The sequence below is a fragment of the Leptidea sinapis genome, chromosome 21 (assembly GCF_905404315.1).
Source record: "Leptidea sinapis chromosome 21, ilLepSina1.1, whole genome shotgun sequence".
NCBI classification, from domain to species: domain Eukaryota; kingdom Metazoa; phylum Arthropoda; class Insecta; order Lepidoptera; family Pieridae; genus Leptidea; species Leptidea sinapis.
In genome coordinates this window covers 10,343,719-10,371,380 of record NC_066285.1, presented here as the reverse complement: position 1 = coordinate 10,371,380, position 27,662 = coordinate 10,343,719, and the positions used below count along the sequence as shown (strand labels likewise).

General features: G+C 35.5%; 1 protein-coding gene across 3 annotated transcripts in view; it reads right to left on the bottom strand.

Annotated features, from left to right (window-relative positions):
* Nucleotides 1-27,662, bottom strand: part of LOC126970624 (dynamin-1-like protein) — a 587,387-nt gene that overhangs the window by 341,333 nt on the left and 218,392 nt on the right. Inside the window, exon 16 of one of the 3 annotated variants that reach the window (XR_007730675.1) lies at nt 23,524-23,538. The exons of the other annotated variants lie outside the window; for them this stretch is intronic. The gene's annotated coding sequence lies outside the window, so the exon portion shown is untranslated. Of the gene's footprint in view, nt 1-23,523; nt 23,539-27,662 lie in introns of those variants that run through there. 3 annotated transcript variants of the gene reach the window in all.

Below are 27,662 nucleotides of genomic sequence, written 5' to 3'. Positions count from 1 at the left end.
CACGGAACACCTGATGGTTTGTGATTGCTGCAGTTCATATTCTCTTGTAACACCAGAGGAATCTCAAGACCGTTGTCAACCTTAGACCGCTTTCGCACTATTTCCGATCAGAGTCCGATCCGTATCCGTGAAAACACGGTCCGAAGTAGTCGTAAAACTATTTCTAGTTATGTTACCGTCTATCACGGTTGACGGAAAGAAATCGGATGACGGAAGCCGGATCTAGTGCGTTAACTACGATAGAAATAGTTCTACGACTACTTCGGATCGTATTTTCACGGGTACGGATCGGACTCTGATCGGCTGTAGTGCGAAAGTGCTCTTACAAAGCATTCAATAATGAATTCGAAAACTGAAAACACATTGGCAAGTGGCAGGCGAGGATCTAACCGGGGGCTCCGTCACTTAACTATCTCATGTGGTTCCGTGTTGAGTATCAACGGTTTATCAACCCACGTTTCATAAATCGCACTTACTTTTAAGGCTATCCTCAAACGTGAACTATATCTATGTGTGAACCGCGATCAATCATCTCATCAACAATCTCGCTAAAAAGTAAATTTAAACAACATAAGAGTTTATACAGTTTTAGATAAACCAAAACTTGTTGGTCGAGCTATAAGCGTTTTGTAATTTGTGTGAAATAAACGTCTGCTACTTTCAAGTCGATCGTTTAAAATCTACGAGGCCTTGAGTTTATGCCAGACGCTGAATTCCAAAACGACTTGACACCTTAGTATTGCGTAAGGCTGAATCACGATACAGAAATGCAGTGAGCAGGCGAGAGCATCAGATGTGATTCAGCGCGGCCGGAAACTCCGCCATGTTGGCTCGCTGACGCCATGTTTACCGCGCGCCGGAAGTTGCGTGCGCGCCGAACATCTTCATATCACTACTGGTTTTAACATCAGGATTCGTTTACCTTATTGTGAGTAGTAGTCATTCGAATTGTAAACTGAAGTAGATCTTAGGTTGTTTAAATACAATTTTAAGGAAAATTGATGATGACTTGAATAAGATTGTGGGAAAAAAATTATCTTTAATTAAATCCGCTCTGATAATATAAATATAATAAAAATAATTACCTAACTATCTTACAAATCATTTTAAGTTTTGAGATAATATTATGTTAATTAGATTGTTCATGCATCGGCCAGTTTCCTCGTTCGCAAGCAAATACATATACATATCTATATAGATATGTTACTATATTATGACTCCACGAGAAATAACAGCTGTATACAACTCGGAAACATTCAGCAGTTATTTTCGGATCATACGTTTTTCCGCTTTGTGCAGACATTGGTAGACTTAATCATATATTTGATGACAGACTTGTATATTTATAGAAAATTACCTCGAACATATTTATATTCGTGCTGTTTTGTCTGAGGCTACGACTGTACTACTCTGGACGTAAATAATGGACTGTATACTATATTTCTATTGGTTATATAAATATATGAGATGAATGTCTGTAGTATATGTGTGAGTGTTTCTGTAGAACGCTGTAGTAGTGTAATATGTCTGTTCCTTATTTAATACGTGTATGAGATTGTTGAGGTAGGCAATATCATATACTTAAATGAAATCCCAAATAATATTAATCTGATTTCCCCAACAATGTCATATAATGGCCTAATTCTGTCGTGAAGCAGTAATGTGTAAGCATTACTGTGTTTCGGTCTGAACGGCGCCGTAGCTAGTGGAATTACTGAGCAAATGATACTTAACATCTTATGTCTCAAGGTGACAAGAGCAGTTGTAAAGCCGCTCACAATTGTTGCGTTTATCAAGAATCCTGTGGCACTGCATTGTAATGGGCAGTGCGTATCAATTACCATCAGCTGATCGTCTTGCTTGTCTGGTCCCTTTTTGTCATAAAAAAACTTATTACCAAGAAACCAATTTGGTATAATTTTCATCTCAATTTGGTATGTGTTCAATTGCCCACGAATTTTTATATTTTTTAGGCAATTCGTTCCCTATAACCATGTCTATATATTTATCGATTTCTAGAATTATATTTTAAATAAAGTTACTTTAATTAGCATATAATGTTATGTAAGAAATAGAAACGTGTAACAGGAAACTGACGATGATCAATATCTTCCGAATACAAACTTTGATTCTCTAATTAGTATGTAGATAAGTCCACTGAATGTTACGTCAATTTTATTTGCATTTAAGATAAAAAATATATCATGCGAATTACTCTGACAATAAACGTGACACAACGAAAATTAGTAAGTTTATTTTATAATTCATGACTGTTCATCATTACTTCCGTGTTTGTTACTATTGAACACATCTCATCAAAGATATATTACCAGATTTTGAACGTTTTTGATGTTATACTTCTTTTTTTTTAATGAAAATAAGGGACAAGACGAGCAGGACGCTCAGCTGATGGTAATTGATACCTAGCCATTATAATGCAGTGCCGCTCAGGATTCTTGAAAAACCTAAAATTTCTGAGCTACAATTGCGCTCGTCACCTTCGAGACATAAGATTTTAAGTCTAATTTGCCTAGTAATTTCACTAGCTACGGCGCCCTTCAGACCGATACACAGTTATGTCTACACATTACTGCTTCACAGCAGAAATAGGCGCCGTTGTGGTACCCATAATCTAGCCCGCTTCCTGTGCAAAGAAGCCTCCCACTGGTAGTAGTACTTCTTTAGGCGCGATATGAAAAAATGATGAGAGTGAAATTTTAAGATGCGCACGTATTACTGTAGCACAAAAGTAACAGGGTGAAGTTGGTTCCTAAAATTTTGTGACGTTTGCGTCATTCGTTATTTTTTTTTGTTTCGTCGGCCATTATTAGAACAGGCAAAGGGTTCAAGTCCATATAGCCATTCATTATTTAATAATTAATTGTCAAAGCCTTCTTTGCAAGATTTTTACAAAACTGTTTTTTCTAAAACCGTAGAATAGCACGAGGAATGAATCATTTTAATGATTTTTGCTTCGTTAGGCCAAAGAATTATAACTTCTTGCGTTGTAACATTGTAATTTAAAATACTTCATTTATGGATTTGCATATTTTGTGTTGTTATAAACTTTTACGGCCTTTCAAATAAACTTGGTATAAAGTTATACTTGATAACAAACCAAGAATATGCAAAATGTTTACAAATAGACGTTTTGCATATTATGATTAACGTTTCCCGCGTTTATTTGCAAGGCTGCCTGACATTTGTACTTCAGAATAATTATCATTGTATTGACAGTTTTCTTAACGATATAGTTAACATTTTGCATATTCTTGGTTTATTGTCAGAAACAACTTTATTCCAAGTTTATTTGTAAGGCCTAAACCGTTTTTGTTATTTTTAGTTGCTATTTTATTATACTACCACATCTGTAGGTACTTAAATTTAAAGATGTTAAGTCTCATTTGCCCAGTAATTTCACTAGCTACGGTGCCCTTTAGACCGAAACACAGTAACACATTACTGCTTTAGGGCAGAAATAGGTGCCGTGGTGGTACCCTTAATCTAGCCGGAATCCTGTGCAAAGGAGCCTCCCACTGGTTTCGCTATTATTATGTAATTTAAGCAAGACGTAGAAATGGTTGTCCAAGGTCCACGGCATTTTGATGTTAAGGTAGTTTTTGAAAGTTTAGGAGCTTTAGAACAGACCTAAAGATAATCTCAAAATTATAGCACTTGTGGAAAACAATGGACCTCATCCAGTGCCTGACTTTTTTAAACCTGCTGAAGTACTCTAACCACAGAGTACATTTTAATATCTAGTAAACTTAAGACAAGCCTCGTACCAGCTTACTGCTACAATTGACATGTAAAATTAGATAACATCATTAATAATGAAATTTAAGTTAAACATGAAGTTATTTTACGTAAACTAGCAAGTTGTATAAAGAGTATTTTAAAAAAGTGTATATTTGTAAGGAATATATCAAAATCAGCACATACTTCATTAAATTCTCTAGAAATTCTCAAAATCGGGTTGTTATGCGATACATTATTATTTGAGGAATTGATCGAAAATAGGCATGGAATACGCACAGATCGTGTTGGCACTTAAGTTTATCAAACTTTATAGGTATATCACCATTCGCAATGTTATGTAAGACACACATATCACATATCTATCTTCGCTTATCAAGACTATGCAAGTTAAATTTACGTCGAACATATTATTATTTTAAGATCATGAATGCACGATTAAAATAATTGTAAAAATGGTAATGCGTAATATAATGTTTGTAGATTATAATTTCGAACATTCGAATTGCTGATAACAAATAAATTTTCTCTATATTGATAATGAACTATAGTTTAACTTGAAAATGAGCTACTATGTATTCTCTCAGTTATGTTTTAAATAACGAATATCATTGGCGATTGTAATATTTGGTAACATTGCATTATCTGATAATACATGTGGTATAATTTATTACAAAATATTTAATTCAAGAGTTCCGTTGGGAATAATTCTAATATAATAAATAGGTAAAATAAGTAAGGTGATATTAAATAAATGTCTTGTTCCTTAATTGATTGAAAAGAGTAGCCGTTGAGTTTCTTGTATGTTATTCTCAAGAGCTCTACTTTTTCCGAACATGTGGTAGATGCAGTAATAATAATAATAATAATAATAATATTGACACACTTTTACACATTTTTTTTAAAAAATTGCCCCAAACTAGGCATAGCCTGTACTATGGGTACAAGACAACGATATATTTAATACAATATACTTACTTAAACATACATAAATACATATACACATCCATGACTCGGAAATAAACATCCATATTCTTCATATAAATGATCGGCGATCGCACCTACCGGGATTCGAACCCGGGACCTCTAGCTTAGTGTCAGGGTCACTAACCATTCGGCTATATCGTCGTTGAATATAAAAGAAATATTTATAGTGACGATTCAAAACAATAGCAAATAGCCAGGTTTTCCCAGTTTCCTGGATTCCCCCCCCCCCCCCCCCCCCCACAAACCTCATGTATTAGTTTTTTAAGCATAATAAAGTTTTATCCCTCAATACGTAGATAGGGTTGTAGAAATAAGTTTTCTGATACCTACATATATAAGGCTTAATTGTAAATTGCTTTAATAAGTAGATTTAAGTAATTTTGTTACAATTTAATACCAAATATAGAAATTTTGAATTTGATTTTGATTTTTTTGACGATTCAAAAGAGCTAATTGTATTTTGAATGCTTCAGGACTATTAATTCTAAAGAATTGAAAATACAATTATTTAAATTACATATATTGCTGTTTATTATCTAAATACAGCTCACAGACATCAACCGAATGATAATTGTAATCAAAATATGGAAACAAATCAACGTCTGACGTTGATAATTCGTTAAATCGTATAGCATCCGTGAGGTACGAAGAGGCTGTGTTGGAATGCTGTCGGAGGGGCAAGGGCGCGGCGGGAGGGCGAGGGACAAAGCCTCTGGAACTGGTTTCTCTTCCTGTACGTGTCGGATGTCCTGCGGCTTCCTGCCCTCCGCCGCTTCGGCACGCAACGGGTTAAAACGAGAATCTTAGGGCTGAGCTGTGTAATGTTTTGTATTGTGGAAAAATTCTAACGTTTTTGTAACTGTTTGGAGAATTCGTATTCTGTGTGTGTTTATTAATTTATTTGGATCATCAACATTACATATATTACACATTTATATTAACTTACGCTAGGTACAATTCTGATACAAGTAACAATTAAAGATGAACGCAGTGTGGTATATACAATCAAAAATGTCTAAGTACGAAATTTATATAAAGTAAGGATGTAATTTATATGTTTTTTTAATGAAGAGGATATAAGCACTGTATATACACTACTATATACTACTTGGAGAAAGTACATCAGAGTACAAGCTTGATGTGCGAGATTTTTTTATTTTTTTTGAATTAGCGTTGAAAATATCGATTTCTGAAAATTTTGAATTAATGTCGTTGTATAATCTACAAAGCCTGACGATGAGGGCGCTGAGACCAATTTTTGTCAATTTAAATCGTACCGTACGTACGAACACTAAATATTACGGGAAACCTATTACGTAAAAAAAAAATGGCTTTCTATTCCATTTACAGTACAGCAGCTAGTGGCCGGAGTCACTTTTTAGGCACTAGATGTCTCCGCTCTTCCATTTCAGTATTAATGTGATATTTTTAACAAAATTTTACTAACATGGTAGTGAAAATATAATAATAAAGTTATGAAATGAATAAAAACTTATAATTTAAATATTTGAAAAGTTATTTATATTAACACCTTAACAATACAGGGACATAGATTTACAATAATAATAATAAAAAAAAAATAAAGAAATTAATTTTTTTCTTATTTTTAAATAATTAACTTAAATGATACATGTATGTACCTATGTGTTAGTGTGTGTGTGCGTCCGATACTGTGTGTGTTTCTAAGTGTTAGGTGTATGTGTGTACATTTCATTACATTTATTTATTATTAATCATAATTACATATATTGGTCTTCATGCCTAATATAAATTAACAGTCTCAGTCTCAAAAACCGAAACAAACAGGCACCTTTTATGTATTAAATTCCTCTGGATGGCTCACTAGTTATGTATGTCACTCATATGATACATAATAGCTTTAAAGGTAAATGTATACACTTCTATAATAAAGTCCCAGCCACTGTTCAGGCATTATCTATAAATAAATTTAAAGATAAAAAAAAATGCTCTGTCGTAAATCCTATTACTCTACTGCTGAACATCTAAATGATCGTACAGCCTGGGACTAGATTGTGATTATTTTATAGCGATAGAAATGACTGTACAATATTGTATATTTTTATTAAAAAGAGCGCAAAAATAGAATGCTGGGAGTTTCTTGCGCCGCTTCTTCTCTCTCAGAGCGCCATCTGTTTCCGAAGCGGTAGTTGTATCTAGTAGTTATTAGAAATGACATCAAAAAGAATTCTAAAGGAATCAATTTTGAGAAAATAAACGCCTTTTATGTTATGTTTTTATTGTTTCAATTTAAGAAGCAAGTGTCCACTTTCACATGTCGGCCATTTTATTTAAATTGTGAGGATACACTTGCCACCCCTGGTGCCTGTGGACACGCACGATTGAGGACATTCTCTCGGTTTGTTTTTGTTTGGTTGCGGTCAAGCTGTAACGTAAGACGGCTGCTCAACGTCTTTTCGTATCAACTATTTTATCTTATTTATTATCATTCGTAATATACATCTATTTCAGTACAGCTATGACGTTATATATTTTTTTTTAATTTCAATCTGCGCATGCACACAAGCGACATACAGTCTAATATTTATAGGAGATTTTACTGGAAACAGCAACAACTTAGCCGTTTTAAGAACGTTTATCTCAGCCTATCAACAGAATATGTTAGGTTATTAAGGTATAGGTAATTACTATTACGTCTACATACAGATGCATTTTGTAATTTTACCAGTGGAGGGCTCCTTTGCACAGGAAGCTGGCTAGATTATGGGTACAACAACGGCGCCTATTTCTACCGTGAAGCAGTAATGTGTTACTGTGTTTCGGTCTGAAGGGCGCCATAGCTAGTGAAACTACTGAGCAAATGGGACTTAACATCTTATGTCAACAATAATAGTAGTGCCGCTGAGAATTTTTGGGTTTTTCAAGAATCCTGAGCGGCACTGCATTGTAATGGTAAGGCGTATCAATTACCATCTGCTGAATGTAATGCTCGTCTCGTCCTTCATAAAAAGGTTACATGAAACACAGCCTCCTTTACAATAATGAATGGGAGGACACACATTTTAATATATTGGAAGTGTCTCTCGCGCAAACTATTCAGTTTAGAAAAAAGTGATATTAGAAACTTCATATATCATTTTTGAAGACCTATCCGAAGATACCACACACGTATGGGTTTGATGAAAAAATTTTTTTTGAGTTCTAAGTACCCTCAAAATTTATTGTTTTGTTTCAAGTTTCAACAGTATAGTAATTATAGTTTTGGAAAAAAGTGACTGTGACACACACGAACAGACATGACAATCTATAAGGGTTCCGTTTTCTGCCATTTGGATACGGAACCCTAAAAAGTTAATGCTCATTTCCAATAATCATTTGTTATATTTCAATTGTTTCATTATGTAATAAATAAAGAATGATATCGTGTTATTGTTAAACTTGCGTAAATAAGTAACGCCTCAGATTCCAATAACATCGATTTCATAACAAAATGTTATTAAATCATTTTGTAATATCAACTTGTTTACTGTGCACGTGTAATGCATTTATGCGATATTGTGGCGTTGCTGGTGACTCCTTGTGGAAAAACTCAGATAAATTTATTATAAGGAAAACGTAATACATGTTAATTAGGTTTTCATTATTACAAACATATATGGTACTACGTCTCGTATCTTCTTATATATAAATTCTCGCGGTCCGGTGTTTGTTACCACACTCCACAGAAACGGCTAAGCCAATTTGTTTGAAAATTTGTGTTGTTTGTAAAATCGGGTAAGCTTGAGAATCGGCTAACATCTATTTTTCATAAACCTAAATGATAAGGGTATGAAAAATAGATGAAAATACAGTATGTCTGATCACTTAGATATTGAGCTGTGGAGTAGTAGGATTTACGACAGATGTATTTAAAAAAAATAATAATTTATAGATAATGCCTGATCAGTGACTGGGACATTATTATAAGTGTATTATAAACATAAGTACATAGTACGTGGTCGCTAACTATGAGAAAACTCTCGGTCGCTCAGAGGGCAATGGAGAGGGCTATGCTCGGAGTTTTCCTGCAAGATCGAATCAGAAATGAGGAGATCCGTAGGAGAACCAAAGTTACCGACATAGTCCAAATTATTGCGAAACTGAAGTGGCAGTGGGCAGGGCTCATAGTTCGACGGACAGATGGCCGATGGGGCAGTAAAGTCATCGAATGGCAACCACGTACCGGAAGACGCAGTGTTGGTAGAAGAAGATGGACCGACGTTCTGGTCAAATCGCCGGAATACGATGGATGAGGGCAGCGCAGGACCGATCATCGTGGAAATCTTTGGGGGAGGCCTTTGCCCAGCAGTGGACGTCTTCCGGCTGATGATGATGACGATAAAACAAAATCAATTACACATTTTGACAGAAAGACAAAGTTGCAAACAGATCTTAAAGATTAACGAAATGCTTTAGGTACATACACAACTTCCGATAGGGCAACGACTTTTTATAAATGTGAAGGTCTCGGCCAAGGTTTTGTCTATATTTCTTTTCTTAATGTTCAAAGTAAAATAAAAAATACATCATCTGCTGAGAAGCGACATACAACTCAACATAACATATTAATATATCTTTTCGTAATTCTAAATTAATATTATATTATTATTAATAAAGGGAATTTAATTAGTTTGTTTGCTGTATGAAAAAGTTTTTGACAGATTTAAATATTATTGATTCTATGAAAATATATTAACAGCGAGTAACGTGGCCTCTATTTTTTTATGGAAAAGGTGGACAAACGAGTGTATGGGTCACCTGGAGTTAAGTGATTACCGCCGCCCACATTCTTTTGCAACACCATAGGTATCATATGAGCATTTACGGCCTTTAAGGAAGGTGTACGCGCTTTTTGGAAGTTATACTTCTTTAGGCGCGTTATGAAAAAATGATGAGAGTGAAATTTTAATATGCGCGCGCATCTCTGTAACACAAAAGTAAAAGGGTGAAGTTGGTTCCTAAAATTTTCTGACGTTTGCGTCATTCGTTATTTTTTTTCGGTTTCTTAGTCCATTAGTAGGACAGGCAAAGAGTTCAAGCCCATACAGCCGTATTCATTATTTAATGATTAATTGTCAAAGCCATCTTTGCGAGATTATACAAAATTGTTCTTTCTAAAATAGCACGAGGAATAAAATCATGTTAATGATTTTTGCTTTGTAAGACCAAAGAAGTATAACTTCTTGCGTGCATACATAAGTACACACACACTTTTTTTTAAGGTACTCATGTCGTGTCCATTGGTGGAAACGGCATGAAAATTGGTGCAGTACTTTTTGAGTTTATCGCTAATAGACACACAGACGCTGCGGAGGTCTTTGTTTTAGAATATGTAGTTATAATACATATGTACATCGTTTACGTAGAAAAGGAATATCTCAGACAGAACAAATTATGTAAGATCAACTATGCATTGTAAGCTGTAATTAAGTGTTAAAAGGACTGTTATTATTCCTGGTAGATGTATAAAATGTGTCCACAAACATCCGGGATTGCATCACGCGATGTAAACACCGCCATGATGGAAAATAAATGGCATTGAGCCGGACATAGATGTTCACACAATAATTAAAAGCACCCTTCGTAAAGTGGTATTACTACGGACTGTCTGCGACTCTGTCCGCGTAAAGAAATGTATTGTTTAACGAATGCACTTCATTGTTTAATGATTTGCGTGTGTATATCAGAACTCGACGTAGTTATACAGGGTGTACCCGTTAAGTGTGTCCAGGTGATTACTCCGTTACTATTACAGATATAAAAAAGTGTGTGTGTGTACTTATGTATGCATAGAAGAAGCTATACTTCTTTGGCGTTACAAAGCAAAAATCCTTTAAATTATTTATTCCTCCTGCTATTCTACGTTTGTAGAAAGAACAATATTGTAAAATACTTGCAAGGATGGCTTTGACAATTAATTATTAAATCACGAATGCGGCTGTACGGGCTTGAACCCTTTGCCTGTCCTAATAATGGACGAAGAAACCAAAAAAAAATAACCAATGTCGCAAACGTCAGAAAAGTTTTGGAACCAACTTCACCCTGTTTCTTTTGTGTTACAGTGATCATCATTTTTTCATAACGCGCCTAAAGAAGTAGGTATAACTTCAACTTTAAATTGATATAGAAAGTAAGTAAGATGGTATCTGCTTATTACAAACAAAATTTTGTAATCAAAGCAAATGTTCGAAGTGACGATCTTGTTGTGCGATACAGTGACTTTTATACTATTACCCACGGACGAGTTAAAAAAGAAGGACTCCGTGTCACCATACAAAACAGTGAAGCACCTAAACAAGCCGGTAAACATGTAAATACATAGCCCCACGCACACACTTACACCAATACAAGCCAATCGGCCGCCCTTATGATTTTTACCAGATCAGTTTTGCGTCGCAATAAAATGTTTTAAAAAAGCCGTCGTGCGTTGTGAAAAAGTGTAAAACAATCTAACTGAATTTTCAAAATCGGATATTAATCTAATTGCGGCCATAAGGGAGAAATAATTGTGTTACTGGTATCCCCCGTAACCGCACACACACTAGCTTAAAAGTGCTTCACTTGCTAATATCACGGCGCCGAGTCCTTGTTTATTTACTCGTCCATGCTAATACCTTAGATTAATGATTGGTCTCCGCTGCGCTCCAGCTAGATACCGCACTATCTAAGAGCAATAGTTTTTTACTAAAATACTTACTGATTATATATGAACCAAGTGTCTCTCTTATTTCTTGTAGTATTATTTTTACAAAGTTTTACTACGCAACCCAGCATTTTAGTTTCAATTATAAGCGAAGTTTAACAGGACACGTGGCACGTCTACGTCACACACAGTTCGAGACCAGCTCGAGTAAGCCCAGTTGGGCGTAGTATTAGTTGCCGCACTTTGCGACTACGTCCGCAACACAGACTAATACTTAATCTAATTCTCATACTAAATGTATAGGAGTGTTTAATATCAAAACATTTTACTGATTAGGTGACATACTTTCTTTCTTTTTTTTTAAGTTTAGTAGTTTAGTTTTTTACTTAACGGGTACATCCTGTATATTATCATTATCGAAACAAGTTTGTCAGACAATACGATTGAATATCGCTGATGAATGTATTTCTAGTATTAAGTTGGTGTTAAAGTGGAGAACCAAAGTTACCGACATAGTCCAAATTATTGCGAAACTGAAGTGGCAGTGGGCAGGGCTCATAGTTCGACGGACAGATGGCCGATGGGGCAGTAAAGTCATCGAATGGCAACCACGTACCGGAAGACGCAGTGTTGGTAGAAGAAGATGGACCGACGTTCTGGTCAAATCGCCGGAATACGATGGATGAGGGCAGCGCAGGACCGATCATCGTGGAAATCTTTGGGGGAGGCCTTTGCCGTGGACGTCTTCCGGCTGATGATGATGACGATAAAACAAAATCAATTACACATTTTGACAGAAAGACAAAGTTGCAAACAGATCTTAAAGATTAACGAAATGCTTTAGGTACATACACAACTTCCGATAGGGCAACGACTTTTTATAAATGTGAAGGTCTCGGCCAAGGTTTTGTCTATATTTCTTTTCTTAATGTTCAAAGTAAAATAAAAAATACATCATCTGCTGAGAAGCGACATACAACTCAACATAACATATTAATATATCTTTTCGTAATTCTAAATTAATATTATATTATTATTAATAAAGGGAATTTAATTAGTTTGTTTGCTGTATGAAAAAGTTTTTGACAGATTTAAATATTATTGATTCTATGAAAATATATTAACAGCGAGTAACGTGGCCTCTATTTTTTTATGGAAAAGGTGGACAAACGAGTGTATGGGTCACCTGGAGTTAAGTGATTACCGCCGCCCACATTCTTTTGCAACACCATAGGTATCATATGAGCATTTACGGCCTTTAAGGAAGGTGTACGCGCTTTTTGGAAGTTATACTTCTTTAGGCGTGTTATGAAAAAATGATGAGAGTGAAATTTTAATATGCGCGCGCATCTCTGTAACACAAAAGTAAAAGGGTGAAGTTGGTTCCTAAAATTTTCTGACGTTTGCGTCATTCGTTATTTTTTTTCGGTTTCTTAGTCCATTAGTAGGACAGGCAAAGAGTTCAAGCCCATACAGCCGTATTCATTATTTAATGATTAATTGTCAAAGCCATTTTTGCGAGATTATACAAAATTGTTCTTTCTAAAATAGCACGAGGAATAAAATCATGTTAATGATTTTTGCTTTGTAAGACCAAAGAAGTATAACTTCTTGCGTGCATACATAAGTACACACACACTTTTTTTTAAGGTACTCATGTCGTGTCCATTGGTGGAAACGGCATGAAAATTGGTGCAGTACTTTTTGAGTTTATCGCTAATAGACACACAGACGCTGCGGAGGTCTTTGTTTTAGAATATGTAGTTATAATACATATGTACATAGTTTACGTAGAAAAGGAATATCTCAGACAGAACAAATTATGTAAGATCAACTATGCATTGTAAGCTGTAATTAAGTGTTAAAAGGACTGTTATTATTCCTGGTAGATGTATAAAATGTGTCCACAAACATCCGGGATTGCATCACGCGATGTAAACACCGCCATGATGGAAAATAAATGGCATTGAGCCGGACATAGATGTTCACACAATAATTAAAAGCACCCTTCGTAAAGTGGTATTACTACGGACTGTCTGCGACTCTGTCCGCGTAAAGAAATGTATTGTTTAACGAATGCACTTCATTGTTTAATGATTTGCGTGTGTATATCAGAACTCGACGTAGTTATACAGGGTGTACCCGTTAAGTGTGTCCAGGTGATTACTCCGTTACTATTACAGATATAAAAAAGTGTGTGTGTGTACTTATGTATGCATAGAAGAAGCTATACTTCTTTGGCGTTACAAAGCAAAAATCCTTTAAATTATTTATTCCTCCTGCTATTCTACGTTTGTAGAAAGAACAATATTGTAAAATACTTGCAAGGATGGCTTTGACAATTAATTATTAAATCACGAATGCGGCTGTACGGGCTTGAACCCTTTGCCTGTCCTAATAATGGACGAAGAAACCAAAAAAAAATAACCAATGTCGCAAACGTCAGAAAAGTTTTGGAACCAACTTCACCCTGTTTCTTTTGTGTTACAGTGATCATCATTTTTTCATAACGCGCCTAAAGAAGTAGGTATAACTTCAACTTTAAATTGATATAGAAAGTAAGTAAGATGGTATCTGCTTATTACAAACAAAATTTTGTAATCAAAGCAAATGTTCGAAGTGACGATCTTGTTGTGCGATACAGTGACTTTTATACTATTACCCACGGACGAGTTAAAAAAGAAGGACTCCGTGTCACCATACAAAACAGTGAAGCACCTAAACAAGCCGGTAAACATGTAAATACATAGCCCCACGCACACACTTACACCAATACAAGCCAATCGGCCGCCCTTATGATTTTTACCAGATCAGTTTTGCGTCGCAATAAAATGTTTTAAAAAAGCCGTCGTGCGTTGTGAAAAAGTGTAAAACAATCTAACTGAATTTTCAAAATCGGATATTAATCTAATTGCGGCCATAAGGGAGAAATAATTGTGTTACTGGTATCCCCCGTAACCGCACACACACTAGCTTAAAAGTGCTTCACTTGCTAATATCACGGCGCCGAGTCCTTGTTTATTTACTCGTCCATGCTAATACCTTAGATTAATGATTGGTCTCCGCTGCGCTCCAGCTAGATACCGCACTATCTAAGAGCAATAGTTTTTTACTAAAATACTTACTGATTATATATGAACCAAGTGTCTCTCTTATTTCTTGTAGTATTATTTTTACAAAGTTTTACTACGCAACCCAGCATTTTAGTTTCAATTATAAGCGAAGTTTAACAGGACACGTGGCACGTCTACGTCACACACAGTTCGAGACCAGCTCGAGTAAGCCCAGTTGGGCGTAGTATTAGTTGCCGCACTTTGCGACTACGTCCGCAACACAGACTAATACTTAATCTAATTCTCATACTAAATGTATAGGAGTGTTTAATATCAAAACATTTTACTGATTAGGTGACATACTTTCTTTCTTTTTTTTTAAGTTTAGTAGTTTAGTTTTTTACTTAACGGGTACATCCTGTATATTATCATTATCGAAACAAGTTTGTCAGACAATACGATTGAATATCGCTGATGAATGTATTTCTAGTATTAAGTTGGTGTTAAAGTGCTGATGGATTGTTCCGACTACTATGAGGTGGTTACTTGTGGTACTCTGGTCATTAATTAAATGCTTATGCAGAAGCTTAAGGCCGCTATTCCAAGAAATCGTCAAAATAGCGCACGATTGTAACCATTTCTTGACGGTTTTTCCCAAAAAATAATTACATATCTACAGAAGTATGAGAAATTTTTTTTTTTACATTTCTATCTTTAATAGACATTGCGAAAAAACATCACCAAAGTACTTCTTTCTTACAGTTGGAGCCAAGTTAATCATTCAATCTAGATAAAAATTGTATGAAAAATTATTTACTGTAGGTCCCGGGTTCGAATCCCGGTAGGTGCAAGCATTTATATGATGAATATGGATGTTTGTTTCCGAGTCATGGAAGTTTAAATATTTTTATGTATGTTTATATGACTTTATGTATGTTTAAGTAAGTATATTGTATTAAATATATCATTGTCATGTAACCCATAACACAGGCTATATATGCTTAACTTGGGGCAAGATACTTTGTGTAAAAAATGTGTCAAAAAATGTATTCCATGTGTCAATATTATTATTATTATTAATACTATTTAACAAGACAGTTTTGTTATTTTTGTAAAGATAATTGTATTTATTTATTTAATTCAGAAAGATCTCTATATATTAGTAAATGTAATAGTAACAATAATTAATAAGTAAAAAATTAAAAATGCTTTTAATTCTGAATTAAAACCTACAGGTATCCTAGCTCCGGTCAATTCCTCAAGGCCGTTGGCTCGGTCCCCAGCCTTAAGGCGCATAATTCAAGATATAAAAAAAATAATGCTTTTTTGCTTGCCACGGTGGAGTACTTAGTAATAAATGTTTTATGGTATCTGGAAGTTTGTATCATATTGAAAGTTATCACGTACAAATAAAAAAAGCTTTACTAAACTACCAAGGACTTGGTTTCCAGCTTTTTTGAAGTTAATGTGTTACGTTGGTAAATATTTAAGTCATATTTCTAAATTATTTGATATTGTCGTAAATGTAACAAGGTTAATATTAATATTTTTAAATATTATATGCTGGGTGGTGATTATAATTTCTCTTCTCACAAGTGTATCAAAAAACGTCACATTAAACGCGTGTTGAACGATCATAACACTCTCGGTTTCCTTATCGTGTAACACTCCTAGGTATAAGCCTGATGCTAAGTCCATCATGTTCTCTTTCTTCAGCAGGAGTCAATAGACGGAGGCTCCTTTGCACAGTTCCCATGAAACAGTAATGTCTAAGCATTATTGTGTTTCGGTCTGAAGGGCGTAGCTAGTGAAGTTACTAGGCAATTAAGGCGCAGTCGTACCTCAATATCAACAAAAATTGGTTTCTTAGGGAGTCGATTACAACATAACGCAATGAAAATATTCCGACGCAAAAAATACAGTGCACAAAGAAGGACTTAATGATAATTTTTAACCGAATAGAATATTTATATATAATTTGAAATATCCAATAAAAAATTTGGAAGTTGCTTCCCAAAAATAAACTTTGGAGTCAAAAAACTCCGAATTTTAAGCGATAACAATATTCTTTTTTTAAAGAATTAAATAGAATTAGTACTTTTCTAAAACTAAAACCGAACAATTTTTCAATTTATTATGTAGGTAAGTTTTGGATAAACAAAAGAAAACCAGTAAAATAAATGCCCATTTGCAGCTTAGCCACATGATCAACACAAATAATGTAGGGTTGGTTGTAGCGTTTACAATCCTAGTCAGTCCGCGCCTTAAGATTTAACATCTTATGTCTCAAGGTGACGAGCGCAATTGTAGTGCTGCTCAGAATATTTGGATATTTCAAGAATCCTTACTTGGCGTATCATTTACCATCAGCTGGCGTCCTTCTCGTCTCGTCCCTTATTGTCATAAAACAAAAGTTTGGTAGTAATCCAATTATTATATTGCAACTATTTCTTATCAAATATTAGCTGGTCATAATGCTAAAAGAATGAATGGTAACAGATAATATATTCCAAGTTCATTGTCGGCGAGTTTCGCAACACTTGCTCACATACATTCCAGCAGCTCAGAAAGTGATGTTCAAATGTGATCGGCCGACCGGAACGTGGTAAGAGTTGTGATTCACAGCTTATTAAATACTAATTAAAATTCCTCCAATAATAATACATGTTATATCTAAATTTGATATTTGTTAAATAGCATTTTATATTATTTTACAACGGGATGATTATACAGTTGGATGTGGGCAGCGCAGGACCGATCGCCTTCTTTGGGGGAGGCCTTTGTCCAGCAGTGGACGTCTTCAGGCTGATGAGGATTTTTATTCACCAGACGATATGTGACTCGGTTCCAGTGCTCATATGCAACGCTATTTCGCTAAACCACACTCGCCTTTATGCATAGTTTTATGAGGGTTGTAGGTAAGATGCGCTTGTGTCGCACGCGCAACTTGATAAGGCGAGAGGCGAGGGGGGGGGGATAACGGTTCCAAAAATAACAATAGTTGTAACTTGAATTAGATTAATTCATTAGATTGCTTAAAATTTTAAATTTTTAGTGCATATTACATCTATTTTTTCTGCATATTATATTATAGTCTGTCTAAATATTATGTGTAGATCTACTAAATTTTGCAATGCAGCAATGAACTTGATTATAGATAGTTAGAAATTCTGCCACAGATCGCACCCTTACTGTATGTCGTTAAGGAATTCCATTGACCATGATATTCAACTAAGACAATTATTTGACCATAACGACGTTACAGTAGGTGACTTAAATATACGGATAGCATACAAAATATTCAAAAGAGAAGAAAGTAACAAACATAAAAAAATATCGACGAATTGAGAACCTCCTCTTTATTTGAAGTCGGCTAAAAACAATAATATCGCAAAAAAGATTTATTTATCGCACCTATATCGTATATCTTATCGTATCTACTTTAAAACAAGTGATATAACGTTTTGGCACGACAGTAGATACTCAACTCCTTTGTCGATAGCAAAAAAGAGGAAAACAATTTATCGATAGTTAAGATAAATGCTATCGGACACGTATTATATATAGTTATATATTAAATTATGTGGCCGCGATTAGCAATATCCTGCTTACGTGAACGGAAATTGTTTATCACATTAAATATATTCAAATCCAATGCAATCTTCGGCATGTGGGTTTTACATTTATGGAATATCAATGGAATCAACGCTGAATTACCTCCTTGTTTATTTTTTTCAATGCTATTTTTCAAACATAAGTTCAATTTGGGCATAGTAAAAGTTGCCTCACTTTGCGACTACGCCTGCGGTATCTAGTTGTAGCGCAGCGGAGACCAACCCCTTAATCCCTAATTTAAGATAACCTTAGATTGTTTATTATTATAAGTCTAGATAGAGCCTCTTGCTGCTAGACAACCGATAAAAACAGGCCAGGTTTATTACTTTAGTGTGCGTGACATGCTACGATTAAAGTCTTACAGTCGCGATTTGTATGTCACTTTGTGTAAGTGTGCGTGCATTGCTTAAAACAGAGGTTAGCGGTCAACCTCAATTTTTTGCCGACGCTTTGACAACTTTCACAGTATCCAGACGTTTAAATGATCTAAGGCGACAACATATAAAATTGGATTTGCTTAGTCTTCACTGACATACATATATATAATCATGCCTCTTTCCCGTAGGGGTAGGCAGAGACCACTTCTTTCCACTTGCTACGATCCTTACATACTTGTTTCGCTTTTTCCACTTTCATTATTCCTTTCATACATGCTCTTCGGTTTAGGGTACTCTTGACCTGGCCTTTTTTCAAGACGTCCCTGATTTGATCTCGAAACGTCCGCCTAGGTCTACCCCTTCCAACCCTTTCATTCACACTGGCCTTATACACTTTCTTCGTCAATCGTTCTTCATTCATTCTCTCGACATGGCCAAACCATCTGAGCATACCTTTCTCAATTTTTGTCACAACATCTTTCAGACCACAACGTTTCCTTATCTCACTATTTCCTGTCACTCAGTTTCACTAATATGATACTTCTCAACGCTCTCATCTCAACTGCATTTATTCTGCTTTCATGTTTCTTCTGCCAAATCCAACTTTCACTTCCGTACATGAGTGTTGGAACCAACACCCCCTCATGCACAACCAAACGAGCCTTATTAGACACCTTCTGCCTGTTCATAAAGGAGTGCAAAACTCCATTCACCATGTTTCCTGCATTCATTCTTCTCTCAATATCACTCTCATACTTTCTTTCACTCTCATACCACACATAGATTATATTACTAACATACTTGTGGAACCAGTAAGTGGGACAAATGCCCTTAAACATTCTCCATTATCAAGTATGTGTTCTGAGTACAATCGATTTTCCGCGTCCATAAAAGACTTTGATATTTTTCATGACACAGTGACAAGTCTGAAAAAAAAACTAACCGCACATTTTTGTTCGTAAATAATAATAATATGTTAGTTGATATTCATACAAAGTATTTCTTCGTTATATTGTATCTATTATTGTTAGTTATCTGCTTAAAATAGCTAGACTAATTCTTTGTCCGAGATAGCTGCCAGATCTTCGGTCTCTTGTGATGTCGATTAATCTAAGTCTTAAAGCGCTAGGCTTTTTTTTTCAGCCGCTACACAAGCCGCACCAGCTCTGTTGTTGGTTACATGTAGATAGGAAGGGGCCAGCGTGTCTAAAAAGGTTTCATCCCTTACCAGTACCCGGCCCACCTTCCATGGAATCAAACTCATACCGTCAAGTCTTTTTCCATCGTCTCTTGCAATACCAGTCGGCTAAAGTAGACTTGGCACGTTGACAGTGGCAAGGGACCGGCGTATGATATCGTTTAGTGCGGCATGTCTCGACAAGCGGCCTGTACTCTTTTGGCATGACAGTCCGTTATGTCCTAGCTTGTCGACATCACTGCCACAGGGACATTTATGAGGTGCGTAGACCGGAACCCTAAGCCGTAGACATGTTGCGATTCGGAGCGTGTAAGGCTCAAGAAATGTTCCTGTATTTGACGGAGAGTACGCGTGAAGTCAGTAGCCGGCCTCTTTATTAATTATATGCAATAACTTTTAAACAGTATGTGTCCTCTTTCTGTTAACTCTGTGTGCTTCGACAAATGCCTCCTCCAAGATCTTCCTTTCTTTCCGGTTCCTTGTTATTCTAGTCCATAGTGGTCCTCCTATTTGTTTCAGTTCATTCTCCCATCGTATGAAATGTCTTTTTCTATTCCTCTTATCTGCTCTGGGGTACCATTCAGTTATTGCTCTAGTCCAATTTGGTGTTTGATCCCTCATAAATTGGCCCGGTGAAGATAGATAATCTCCATTTTCATTTCAATGTGCGTATTGTTTTCTCTACCGCAACTACACTTCGTTCTATTGATTTTTTTATGAAAATAAGGGCCGAGATGATGGTAATTGATACGCCCTGCCAATTACAATACAGTGCCGCTCAAGATTATTGAAAAATCCAAAAACTCTGAGCACTACAATTGCGCTCGTCACCTTGAGACATAAAAGTTAAGTCTCATTTGCCCAGTAATTTTACTAGCTACGGCGCCCTTCAGAGATCAGACCGAAACACAATAATGCTTACACATTACTGCTTCAAGGCAGAAATAGGCACCGTTGTGGTTCATAATCAGGCCGGCATCCTATGCCAAATGAGCCTCCCACTGCTAAAACATAAATAAAAAAAATTTGGCAATCTCTTAACTTACTTTTTTGTCTACTTTTTTCGTTACAGTTACATTGTGCGGGTGTTTCAGATAAGATACATAACACGCACATCCGCAAAAGTTGTGATAGTATCAATAAATTATTTCAGTATCTTACCACATTTGTGCTTCAGATAATAATTGCGAAGGGAACAAGAGATATGGCGTTATTACTAGATTGTTATTAAATAACACGCCACTATACATGAGAACCGCATTCAAATAGGTCTAGCTCTGTCTGAGATTCTGAAACATTTTTTTATGGAAAAGAAGGACAAGCGACCGTACGGCTCACCTGGTGTTAAGTGATCACCGCCGCTCACATTCTCTTGCAACAACAGAGGAATCACAGGCCTTTAAGGAAGGTGTACGCGCTTTTTTGAAGGTACCCATGTCGTATCGTCCCGCAAACACCGCACAAGGTAGCTCATTTCTCAGCTTTGTAGTAGGTACGTGGAAGAAAGCTCCTTGAAAACCGCAATGTGGAGAACGCAACACATCCAGATGGTGGGGATGATATTCTAACTTGTGGCCTGTCGTGCTAAGGTGGAATTCGGCGGCAGGAATCAGGTGAAACAGCTCTTCGCAACACTCAGCGGTGGATCTACACTAGGGGTAGTTGGGGCAAGTGCCCAGGACGGTGAATTTTTTAGGGCGGCAAAATTTTGAAGGCGAAAAATTTTTTTTTCTTAAAGTCTTATCAAGATTGCTCAACGTTTAGATTGCGAAGATTTAATCGACCTATTAGCAATTCAAAAAGTCAGACGTGTTTGCCTGTGAAAAAATTGATGTAAGTAATTAATATTAATATAATTATAAATTAAACTTAATATAATTAGTGAAGGGTCACCCTTAGTGCCAAATTTATAATTGTTAGAAAAAAACAAATATTTATTCATGTTTTTAGAATATATACAATATAATAAAGTTTCTGCAAAAAATTTGTTATTTTAGTTTTGAACAATAAAACTATAAGTTAAAGTAAAATTCCAGTATTGGGGCGGATTTTTTTAAATCCGGCCCTGGCAACACTCCACGTGATAAATGCGGTAGAAGACACATAATTTACATCGGTAAAAATAAATAAGGAGTGTACAATTTTATTATATTCACAGTAACGATTTTATTATATCTAAAGATATGCTCACCACAAACTCATCTCATGCCTATCCCAGCGCTTTCAAGCGTAAAAACATCGCTTAAAGTAATTCTTTAGTGTGTGAATTAGTTCTCATATACTTTTTATTGATTGAACAATTCACAATGGACAACTTCTCTCGGGACGTATGAAAGCGACAACGAAGTTCAGTCAACGCCCCCACGTGGGCCTTCGAGAAATTGAGATCGACGTCCGGTTAGGAGACCCATAATTTAGGACAGAGAAATGAAACACGTAGTGAATATTTGATTTTATTAGTTAATATAATATATAGCTGACCCGGTAAACGTTGTTTTGCCATATAATATAAGTACCCCGCGGCCACTCATCCAAGTTACTTGAGTGAATTATTTTTATTGAGAATGTATAACATGTAAGTCAATAAACTTTTATAACAAAAAAACAACTTGGAAAGGATATACTTCAAACTGGTGAGAGTTAGGTTAGGTTCTGATTACGGAATCCATGACAAAGTAACGGAACTCTTCAATTCTTAGGAGGAAATTAACGATACTCGGCCAAATCTTTTTTATGCTATCGTTATATATTATTACGTTCATTGCTGCATTGAAACATTTAGTATATCTACACATATTTAGACAAATTGTTAGTTAGTCTACTTCAAATTCACTAAAAATCATAAAATAAAAAAAAAATAACAAAAATACAACCGACTTCAAAAACACTATTCCAAAGCAACAGATATAATGTGCACTAAAAAGTATAAAAATAATTGCGTAAAATACGCATATGTATAAAAATATACAATCACATTATTTATTCTTATTTTAGATACGAAATAATCGTTATTTTTGGAATCGGTGTCCTTTCGCCCCGACCCGCTTACGTCTCTATCCTCCTCACAACTCAAGCACATCTCACCTATAACTATGTATGTAGTAACAAACCTATCTTGGATGACACTCACTCCAAAAATTACAATAATCGTATCTAGAATTAGATTAATTAATTAGATTGTATGAAAATACGCAATTATATTTATACTTTTTAGTGCACATTATATCTATTGTTGTGGAATAGTGTTTCTGAAGTCGGTTGTTTTTTTGTTATTTTTTTTATTTTATGATTTGAAGTAGACTAACTAACAATTTGTCTAAATATGTGTAGATATACTAAATTTTTCAATGCAGCAATGAACGTAATATATATAAAGATAGCATAAAAAAGATTTAGCCGAGTATCGTTAATTTGCTCCTAAGAATTGAAGAGTTCCGTTACATTGTCATGGATTCCGTAATCAGAACCTAACCTAACTCTCACCAGTTTGAAGTATATCCTTTCCAATAAAAAAAGAATCATCGAAATCGGTTGGCGCGATATTGAGTTACTCGTAAATTTATCATCCACTTTGCTATACGTATGTACAGCAAATTTAAGACTTTTATGGTTTTCTCATGGATGCCATCGTCAGATCTGGACCACACGGGAAGCACCAGCTTTCAATTAAAAAAAGAATTATCAAAATCGGTTCACCCAGTAGAAAGCTTTGAGGTAACAAACATAAAAAAAACATACCGACGAATTGAGAACTCCTTTTTGAGGTCGGTTAAAAATATAGGTTTTATTTTAAATGAAAATAGGGATGAGACTAGCCGGACGATCAGCTGATGATAACTGATTATTGAAAAGTCCAAAAATTCTGAGCGGCACTACAACTGCGCTCGTCACCTTGAGACATAAGATGTTAAGTCTCATTTGCCTAGTAATTTCAATAGCTACGGCACCCTTCAGACCGAAACACGTAATACTTACACATTACTGCTTCAAGGCAGAAATAGGCGCCGTTGTGGTACCCATAATTTAGCCGGCATCCTGTATAAAGGAGCCTCCAACTCCGTGGTTAAGTTACCAACATAATTCTCCGAACCACGCTGCATCCTATGGTGTAAGTATTATCCCGATCAGTTCAGTTGTTTTCGCAGTATAATTGAACAAAAAACCGGCTTTTAATTTATTGGTATAGATAAGCGACGGGGTTAACGTCTTCTTCTTATCTATATGTATACCATTGTAGGTTAACAATTGAAAAAAAAAATATAAATTATTATAGATTTCTCCCAAGACTTCTACGTGAAGCCATTGAAATTAAAAAGGACCCAATTTCTATTGAGAAGACGGTCTAAAATTATCTAACACCTAGGATCCAATAATCTCTAAATTAAAACCCAACAACTACACATACCAAAAAAGAAGAGGACACTGTCTGTCAATTTTGCCAAAAACCATTTGTCTACAGAAAATACCACCTCTGAGGCAATAAATGGCGCTAAACTTCATAATGACAACTATGACAAATACTATCTTGAGTCATTTCGTGTGCAGTCCCTCTGAAAACGAGATCTGGGAAGGTCTTGAAACGTCGTGTTAACTTAAATAATAATATAAATGTTTTACGTTTTAAAACTTTTACGCAAAAATGTAATGTAAAAACAAAGTTACAATTACACGCGTTTTAATCCTTTAACAGGTGATTTATTTAACTGACAAAAAATGTGATCCACAGTAAGCGAGGCGTAGCTAGTTAGCTACTAGTTAGTTACTAGCTAGTTAGTTAGTAGCTATTAGTTAGTTACTAGCTAGTTAGCTACTAGTTTGTTACTAGCTAGATAGCTATTAGTTAGTGAGTTAGTTACAAGCTAGCTAGCTACTAGTTTGTTACTAGCTAGTTAGCTATTGGTTAGTTAGTTAGTTACTAGCTAGCTAGCTACTAGTTTGTTACTAGCTAGTTAGCTATTAGTTAGTAACTAGCTAGCTAACTACTAGTTAGTTACTAGCTAGTTATCTATTAGTTAGTTACTAGTTTTTTTATGGAATAGGAGGACAAACGAGCGTACGGGTCACCTGGTGTTAAGTGATCACCGCCGCCCACATTCTCTTGCAACACCAGAGGAATCACAAGAGCGTTGCCGGCCAGCTAGTTAGCTGTTAGTTAGTTACTAGTTTGTTACTAACTAGTTAGCTATTAGTTAGTAACTAGCTAGCTAGCTACTAGTTAGTTACTAGCTAGCTAGCTACTAGTCAGCTACTAGTAAGTTTAAATCTCTGTGAGCATGGCAAACTTAACTCGGAATCGTCGGTGCAAGGGCAATAGCTCATAAATCCGCTTTTTGTAATCGAATGCCAATCCGTAGTTGTCGATCTAAATACTTATTAAATTGTACTACATTATAATTTAATAGCCCCATTAAAACACGCCGAATTGTATTCACTGGTCGCTAGACAAGATCATCATAGTTCAAGGACAAATACCAATTTATGCAAGCTACATTTAATTACCTATCAAATTAATACAAACTAAGCGCACCTAGATTATGTACTTTTAACACAAACTTCTCTGTGTGAACCTACGAAAGGCTTTATTGCAAGAATTCCATGTTCTAATCAGTAGCGTAGCGTGCCTTGTTTGGGGGCCCTTATGAAGCGTAAAGATTTCTCACAAAAGAAAAAAAATGGTTGCATTTAAATTTAATGATTTATTTAATCATCATAATTATCTATCTGTCACTTTTTCCATTTTTTTTTCAAATAATTCAAATTAATCAATTCTTGCTTATTTTTAATCTAAATTATTAAATAATTTATAGCTGATATGACTATAGTTTTTATGCTTTTTTGGACGTTTGTCATTTCTGAAATAAAAAAAAATTGACAGTTTTTTTTTAATTTTTTCTTTTGCACGTTGGGGGCCCCCGGACCGTATACGGCGGATACGGCAGTTCTAATTTAAAATCAGAGGATAACCAGTCAAGTCAAGTTATATGTCAGAAGTAACTGGAATAGCGGGAGCATTTCAATTTTGCCTTTTCTCATACCCGTTACGAAAAAATTAACATTTAATAAAGCAAACATTTGATCGTCAGGTCGATCAAAGAAAACTGCTTATGCGTACTGTGTACCAACTTGTTATGAGATTTACTAATATTTTATATAATTGTTTATTATTATGCAGTAATTATACTTCCTACGAGCCAGTGGGAGGCTCCTTTGCACAGGATGCCGGCTAGATTATGGCTACCACAACGGTGCCTATTTCTGCCGTGAAGCAGTAATGTGTAAACACTAGAGATATGATTTTTAAAATTTTAGATATGGGGTTCTGAGGTGTCATTTTGGAAAATCTCTTTCACAAATACTCTAAACGATGACAGACTCGTACTAGATTATATAGATTTTATAAAAAAAAGACTAATACTGGGAGAGTTTCTTGCGCCGTTTTTTTCACTTACATTACCGATTACTTACGAAGCGATGGTAGTGACTTAGTTGAATTAAAAATCAAAAATATTCTTAAGGTCTCGATTTGGAAAAAAATAATTATATTTATAACTTTTCAAGCGTTTTTATAGCATAACTAACTGACCCGACAGACGTTGTTCTGTGCATAATAAATAAAATGCTGTTTTTTATGAATTTTTTAATAATATTTCATAACACCAAGAATTATTTCGGAAAATATGCTCCCTGTTGTTATAATAATGATATTGTTTCACAGCAGAACTGTCAAACCGTGCGTCAATTCTCTCATAGAAAATATGTCCATACTAAAGAAATTAAGATTGTTAGGTTTATAATTTGGTAAAAGTATAGTCAATGTAGGACGTCAGAGTTTATGATCAAGTATGTATAATATTTCCATAGCACAGTGTAGGTATCGTACATAATATTATTGGCGATCGTTGCCGAGTAGATAAGCGTTATCAGTAGGCAGCCATCCGTGCCGGAAATTGAGCGAATATACCTCTTTGACGTCACATATTGTAATTTGAAGAAAATTTCGAAATACACTTACGTATGTATATTATCACGTAATACATTTTATTGTCAACGAGTTTTTGCATCAAGTTGAAATTTCATAAAATGAGTTTATTGTTTCACTTGAATATTGGTATTTGGTGAAATTAAAAGTTTTTTAGGGTGCTTAGTAGGTACTTACTGAATTGTGGGAGGCTCCTTTGCACAGTATGCCGGCTAGATTATGGGTATCACAACGGCGCCTATTTCTGCCGTGAAGCAGTAATTTATTTTTATTTATTTATTAAAAAATTAGGAGATTCAACAGCTTTTATAACATTACAAAACAAAATGTGTAATTAGGAACTGTGTTTCGGTCTATAGGGCGCCGTAGCTATATGTCGGTAAGATGATTCGGTATTCGTTTTAGCTCGGGTGGAGTCGGCGTGCGGTGTGAGTTCGGGCGAGAGCTGGCGCCGGGCGAACGCCTAACCGGCAGTGAGGGAAGAACTATCGAGCATGATGGTTGTGTCGCACGAGCATGAAACACCACGATCTTTTTACATAATCATAAGGCTTTGCGACAATGACCCTTCAGTCCCCGGATGATGCTTCTAAGTAGGCAACTAAATAGACAGATCTCCAAGTCATTGACTCGCGATATACGCCGCCATAATACAGATTAAGTGAAGGTGGCCATAGAGCGTAACAGAGGCTCCAAAGTATTCGCACGAGATTTGTCTATTGGGCAGAGCCAACTGACGAAGCTGAAGACCGGTGTCGGCAGGGTGGTTTCGTCTAAAACCTAACTTTTGAGTGTAGTCGAGGAGTTCTATGGACAGTTATAAACGACCGCACGGGCACCTGTTACCAACAAAACTTAGAACCTTAGAGACACTTAACCATAGTTTCTTGCTCATTCTTCTCTGAGGAAATCTGCCTTCCGAATCAGCTGTATGAAAAAAATAACATGTTTCAAGTGTAATATGATTTACCTATGAAATAAAAAATTATAGATTTGATTTGACTGAAGACCCAAGAGCCAAATTAGTACGTCAGCC